The 7334-nt window shown below is 41.0% G+C and overlaps 1 long non-coding RNA gene across 1 annotated transcript; it reads left to right on the top strand.

Moving 5' to 3' along the window:
* Window positions 1-1979: 1979 nt before the first annotated feature.
* LOC125943788 (uncharacterized) lies at window positions 1980-6884 on the top strand. The gene is made up of 3 exons (XR_007465894.1): window positions 1980-2055; window positions 4203-4265; window positions 6822-6884. It is a non-coding gene; the product is annotated as an uncharacterized LOC125943788 (long non-coding RNA).
* Window positions 6885-7334: the final 450 nt, after the last annotated feature.

Here is a 7334-nt window from a genome sequence, read left to right on the forward strand (position 1 = left end):
CATTTAATATCTCATTCTTAAGTAAGAAAATCCTATTTAAGTATTCATACTTTTTCTACCCTCTGGCCAGTCCCCCGTAGTGGGTTTGCTATATATATAGAGACACCAAACCAAACCAAATCGACAAATTGATCACCATACTTGGGCTTCTGCACCTACCCACGCATTAGTTATACCACATGACCCCCAACCGCATTTTTTTGTGACCTGCACCATTGACTTGTAATCAAACCCTACACCAAGAAATCGGGCTGGCGTTTTGAATATGTCACATTACAAGACATTATAATTCATGGTTCGTTGAACGTTCGAAAAATTGAGTCGTCATACCATGATTATGGAATCGGATGATATTTAAGAGCAACGAAAGCTGGGCAAAAATGTTGCGTCAGTTCTCTTCTAGAGGAAATTGCACTGATCAAACCTAAGCATGTCATAACAGCTCTGTAGCTTGGAGATTTTGAGTTTAATTTATTCATGTAAATAAAGAGGGCCCTTAACATACTATTCACCACGCCGATGTAGCAGGCCAATGTCGTCAGCAAGTTTTGTTTGATATTGCATGTATATGATCTCAATATCAAATAAACCTCGATACTTTCCCTCCATAAGCGTACCTTTACTTCTTAAAAGATTTAGGAAGGTGTTATTTCAACTGCTGAAAGCTTCCACATTGGCACAGATTTCCGAGGAAAAGCATTTATGCGCACAAGCAAAGAGCCATTGTGTTTCGTTGGATAGTTCAATTTACTACATGAAAGCCTAGAAGAAATAAAATTTGGGCTAACATTAAAAAATCAAATTTAAAGCGCTAGAACAGAGGAGATAAGAAGGAAAGGAAGACCGTATGAGTGATTTCAATCATGCATGAGTACACGAAAGCATGAAACAGTGAGGCTTTAAATGTAAGTACCCAGTATTTACACAAGCCTTTAAGTCGTGGTATCTTTACAGAAGTGAAAGTTGCAATATACGTCGTATATCCCATTTGGAGACAGAGCCCTGCTCCAACCGCAGGGTTCCGCCTGACAAGTTTATCCATCTCGCGCGCGACGCCGTTTGCAGCCTCCGCAAACCGAACCCCCCCCCCCTGCTATACGGCTATCATGAATCAAATAAAAGAAGGCGGGGGCGCAGGGGTAAGAGCGTTACGAACATCATCAAAATATAGCACTAGTGTTGCAAGTGTGTTTCATGGAATGCATACTCTACGATACGAAAGCTCGCTCTTCCGCGTGTCTCCCGGCTGACGTTTGAGTTCTGCGTCACGAGATCTCAACCAGTTGCTGATGGTGTCGCCTACGCTTATATAAGCTTGCGCGTATTGTAGTCCTTCCTAATGCACGTTCTCCAAGAACAGAAGTAAGTATCAATTGTTATTCGATGTCTGATGTTGCTGATCCGCTGCTTTGTATGATAGTTCCCATTTTGTTCTATTTCTCGCTCATTGATGTCCTTTTTGGTACAGAAATGAGCAGAATATCTTGTACGCCAAGCATTCAGACATAACAGCTCTACAGTAAAGTTTGAATTTGGAGTATGCAATTAAACCGAACGTACTGCTGCTACGGCTTGTTGAACCTAAAAGCTATGACTGGGGATGGCAGATGGCTCAGCATATTATATGCCTGTCTGACATCCCTCTGCAATGATCACTGACGGGAAGTAAATAAATATCATTATAATCGACATATACCACAGGATAACTCTTAATGGCCACAGCAAGCGGTCACCGTTGACTTTCATGAATGACGTAGCTGAATGCGTCTCGCCGTCTAGGGAGTATCAAGGCAGCTTGATAGCGGTGATAAGAACGCTGACGTGATAATCGCTTTGAAAGTACTCAGCGCCGGTGTCACTTTATCCTGCGCCATAGTAGTACCTATCAAGAATAATAGTGAAAGGCACATTATTCAAGCCACCCTGATGTAAGCAGTAAAACACCTATTTTTCTCTTTCTATTACGCGCAAACTTTAACTCAAAGGTCGGTGGTGCTTGTCGAAGCTTCGCTATGAAGATTCCTGTCGCTCTACTCGCACTCGTCACTATTACTGGTAAGTGCATACTTTATTTTTATTCAGGCCGTAATTTGTTGCCGGTATGTTAGACAATGAATACAAAGTCAAGTAGCCCATGTCATGTAATGTGAAATGTAAATATGAAGTTTATGCTTGTCGAACACTGTTTCAATCCCTGCTGGCACATAACCGATGGCCATTGACTTACGTAAATGATTAGCCCGTCTAAGGAGAAATTGCAAAAAAAAACAAGTGCAGCGTATTAGATGTCTTCTTGCCGGAGGGTCATAAGTAAATCGTAAAGTAGCGCTCAAGCACTGAACAATAAATGTTCATGGGGTCTTAAACAAATTGACTTGACCATATTATAAGGTCTTATAAGTAACGACCACCAGTATGAAAATACCTCGAAGATACTTTCATGTACCCACTCGTACATCTTGTGGCTTCTAAGAGTGCCAAAACAAGCATCTAATTTTTCACCTGCTAACATTAGATTTCATTTAGCAGCTTAGTCTAGGCAATAATTTCGCTACGTATCCGGCATACGTAGAATTGGGGGGATTGTAGCTGCTATCACATCCTTGGATTCTAGATCGCAAAACCTGTTGTTGAGCGAACAGACCGATACAAAAGCAGCCACGGTGCGCTTGTGCTATTCTATAGCTTTCTAAAACAGAGTATCGACAAATATAACCAAGGCAATTTGCGACAACAGTCTTACATAGCGCAGACAATTTGCGTGCGCTGCTCTCGTCGCGGTACCATGGTAAGGTGATGCAGACATATCGATTAACTATGCGAACGTATGAGGGCGAATTAGAAAGTCTTCGCCCTTATTTTTATTATCCAAAATAAGGTTCCTACATGTAACTACAAATATAGGTGCTATTCACGTACCTTACACCATGTTTCCATAGCCCCACAACTGTTTAGACATTTCTCCCATCGCAGCACTAAATCAGAGATGCCCCTGTGGCAGAATTCGTCCGGCTGACTGTGGTACCACCGTCGGACAGCTGTATTGGCTGCATGAATCACTGTCCTGCCAGGAACTCCTTCAGCGGGCCTTCAAAAAGCGAGTCACTTTTCCCCAATTATAGATTTATTTGTGGATTTCGATGGCCGTTCAACCATTGCTCCATAGAAAACGAATCACACTTCTTTGCTCGTACGCCGTGGACGTGTGAAGCACAACCGCCATCTTCAACAACTGACAGCAGCGCCGTGCCACGGAGCAACCAGGAGATATGGCCGGGCTGGTCCAAGAAAGGTCCACCAATGGGAATTTTGACTTCGCATTTACAGCCGTAATTTGGCTCAAAAAATGGGGCAAGGACTTAGTAATTCGCCCTCGTATAAGTATGCCAAGCTTCGCGCGTAATGTGATTATAATCATGAACGGTCGGTAGCTAGGTTATTTCCCAACGTACATCGGTCTTGGAATGAAGGACTTTAAGACAGAAAAACTAGAATTTGTTGTCCGTATTCACAATTAGACAGCATCCTAAATAAAGGAAGTCATTTTCCTTTCTGATATCATAGGATATTGGCTGGCAGCTGCAGGTAATCGAAGCTTGAGAAGTGAATAGCATAAAACCACAAAGAAAATCGTAATGCGGAACATCTTTTGGAACTTTTGGGCTGCTCTCAAAGCATTTACGCTGGGCATTATACAAGACACATAGCAAGGTAACGAAAATAGGAATGTATGATTGAGGAAAACGCTGCAAAAGCACATGGGACACAGAAAAGAAACGTGAAAACTAACGAAAAAGCAATTCTAACACTGGTTCGAAATAAACCAAAGCCGCAAGAACAACAATTGGTGGAATATCTCTATTTTCATGTATACATCATTGACTTGTTCCTTTTCTAATCAACCATTGTTTCTATGAAATTTAGCTTTTATATTTGTTGGCCCAATGTGGAGCTGAACAGTAGAATACATTACTTTCGTCGCCACTAGCAGTTCACTCATCAGTGGCACCACAGAACTCTCACAGTCGCTGGCCCCCAATTTTGATCCATTGTGTCATGAAAAAATCATGAAAGCAACGAATGCACATTCAGCAAAATGTTAATCCTCAACTTTAATGAGAAAAGGACAAGGACTTTTAGGCAAACAGCCCTAATTTCTTGTTTACTCCCGTAATTAAAATTCTCTTTCATATTGTTTTCAGTGATTCTTGTAGTTGTTGGAGCAACTGAGCAGAATAATAACGACTCGTCTTCGTCAAATGAAGGTAAATGCGATCTTGAAAAATTAAATTTTGGTTTATTCAATATATATATCTCACAAAATGAACATAAAAATGAACACCCTGTGTAGCATTTGGCAACATATAAATATACTTAATCCGGCAAAAATGCAAGCACATTCCCAGCTGTTTTGCAGAGAAGGCAGTCGTGAAAGAAGCTTGACTTTCCTAATACACACTCTTCTCAATCCACACACTAATCAGATTCAGTTTCAAGACCATTCCACAGGCGGTTTCCCTTGAGAAAAAACCTAATGTTTATGTAGAAAAGAAAAAGGATGCAACCACCTTCGAGTAAAAACCAGGCATCACTCTCAAAATTTGGGCGCCGGTAAGAACATTGAGCTTAACATGATGAAGTTTCAAAGAAGCTGTGACTGAAGAAGTTCAATCTAACTGATGGTAGAAAATAAACCACTTCCAATGTTGATTTAACTGCTTAAAGTGTAACACTGATACTTGAACTGAAGATTTGAATTTTTTGTGCAAGTAATGTCTCCCTCTTCAAGTAGACCAGATCATGAACTGGAATATTGTGGTATCTGCCACAGGAAACCAATACATTTATATTTTATAAACAAATATCTCCTAACTGGTGTCATTCTGATAATTCGTGCATCCGCCTTGCGAACTCAACGGCTAGAATTTGTCAATTGGAATATGGGACAATAGCTAATTAGTTAAAAACTTAATTTTTTTTCTTAATTGCATAGTTGATTATGCATTTCTTTTTTGAAAGTAATATCCGCCTCTTCGAGTGCACCAGCTCATTAATTAGAATTGTGCTATCTACCACAGGCAACCTTTAAACATTTTTGAAAGTGCTTGCTGAAACCCTCTAAGCCACCCATTGTACTCCCACCATCCACCCAGTACACCCACCATTCACCCAGAACGCACACCGTTCACCCACCATCCACCCAGTAGACCCACCATTGAGACGAGTCACCCAGCGGGTATTCCACCATCTACCCAGCATCTACCCAGCACCATCTATATCACCACCGTCCACCCAGCATACCCACGATGAATTCCATCGTACCCATCGTCCTATGCAGCATGCCCAGCATAAAACTAATGATGGGCAATGCTGGGATTTTCAATAGGGTTGCCAAGAGAATATAAATCGTGGGCAAGCTACAAGTTTAAACATGGTCAATGACCTTGCGTATTAATTGGGTATTCACTGTTATCAACATGTTTCAGGATGCCATTATTCATTGAGAGCCCGCGAATCACCTAGCAAATTTTCATTTCATTCCCTTTAACTTTTTCAAACTCCCACCGCCTTCTTTTTTTAAAGCAAAGGTACATTCATTGGCAAAACTGCAAATTTGTTTAAACATCTCACCAAAACGAAATGCAACATAAATGATGTGAACTATCTTTATGAGATTCAGGTGGCGCCTGCAGGTACCAAGCTTTTTGCTTTACCACTGCGTTTGCCATATAGGCTTATAACATCTGTGGTTTGTGTAAACAAGTCATTGAACATTAAGGAAATTTTACCACCTATAAGAAATACCTTTTGATGCTGTTAGCATGGTTAGTCTACTTCAGCATTTATCTGAAAAACTATCGTCTTTACGCGGTTCTTCCCAGTAGCTCAAGTTATGTACTAGCCTCGGCAACTAGTTACGTGTGCTGACAGCTGTCTGTCCTAGTAGTCAACTTGGTTCACTCAACCTGTGCTTACACAGACAAGTTACACTCCATGATCACGTAACACAATAATATCCCTTAAAGTCTCTACTAATTATGAATTATCCCGCACCAAAATAATAACTACATATGCAACATGACTTGAAGGACATCGATTTACCATAGATATACATATTCATCCCAAAGGATGCACTCTGCCCGATTTTTTTATTACGCTTGTTCTGTAGGCAGGGGTCAATATAACAATGTGGCTTCCGAGAAAGGCCGCTATCGGAGGGTTCAGCCACGTCACGTCGAGGCTATATAAATGCTCGACCCTATATTGGGCTGAGAGAAGTGGCCTTTTGTCCATGTTCGCTAGCCACACACTTTTCCATTGTGTAGGCACCACATCAACCAGTGTATTGCCCATGGTGCTTATTTTAAACTATACAGATGTTTTTGTAAATAAAAGGGCTGTGAGAGCAAGGTGAACGCGCGGTTCTTGCAGATGAATTATAAAACGGACACTCTTTACGAGTCATAAGGTTAGTTTGAAAAAAAATAATAAGTTGTGTTGATTACAATGTTATGAAAACTTTGAGGCAGTTTTTCATGGGAAATTGGCTGGCGGTCATATTTGGTGCCACCACTGTTTTTTAATGTTTCTTTATCTTAAAAGCCGCACCTATTTACAGATATTCATACTTGAATTTAAACGTTCGAACCAGACAATCTGCAAGCACGCTGAAAGCGCTGAAAAGGGAGTTCCCGTACTCCGCTAGACGGGAACGTCCCATGACAAAGACCATTCTCTATAGAAGTTTTATTAGAACAATTTTCATCAGCATGCAGGCACTAATGCAGTTGTATTAAAAAAACTAAATTTGTTCCTGGCAGACGAGCATTTTCTTGGAAACCGTACGGAGAATGAAAACGAGCATACTCCACTCGACAGAGTCCGTAAGTATTTGCTGTGCCCAGTCTAGTTCTTAGAAAATAAGCGAACCCCACCGAAGATTACCAGAGTGTCTGGTCGGTAAATCAATTAAACTTATCTCAGCGCAAATAACAGAGCAACGTTACTTTCACACAAACATACCTTGTAATTACTCGCTTTGGTTCCCTAATTATTACAATTTTGCCATCGCTTAGGTGTTCGAGCATAGTCAAAAGATCAACGACAGCTCGTGTAGTGAGGTAGCATGTTTTCCAAAAACAAAATAGTACCGGTACTGACCAAATCAACCTTATTGCTTACGTTTCGGAACCGTTATGGATTATTTGTTCGCAACGCAGCTGACATAGTGTGGTAGGCTGTGTATAAGCTTAACACGTCCGGGAGGAAACGAAAGTAAACCCGGGACATGATGCCATCCGTACGGTTGATAGTGTTGTGTGTCGCATGTATCA

This window comes from Dermacentor silvarum, chromosome 3 (assembly GCF_013339745.2).
Source record: "Dermacentor silvarum isolate Dsil-2018 chromosome 3, BIME_Dsil_1.4, whole genome shotgun sequence".
NCBI classification, from domain to species: domain Eukaryota; kingdom Metazoa; phylum Arthropoda; class Arachnida; order Ixodida; family Ixodidae; genus Dermacentor; species Dermacentor silvarum.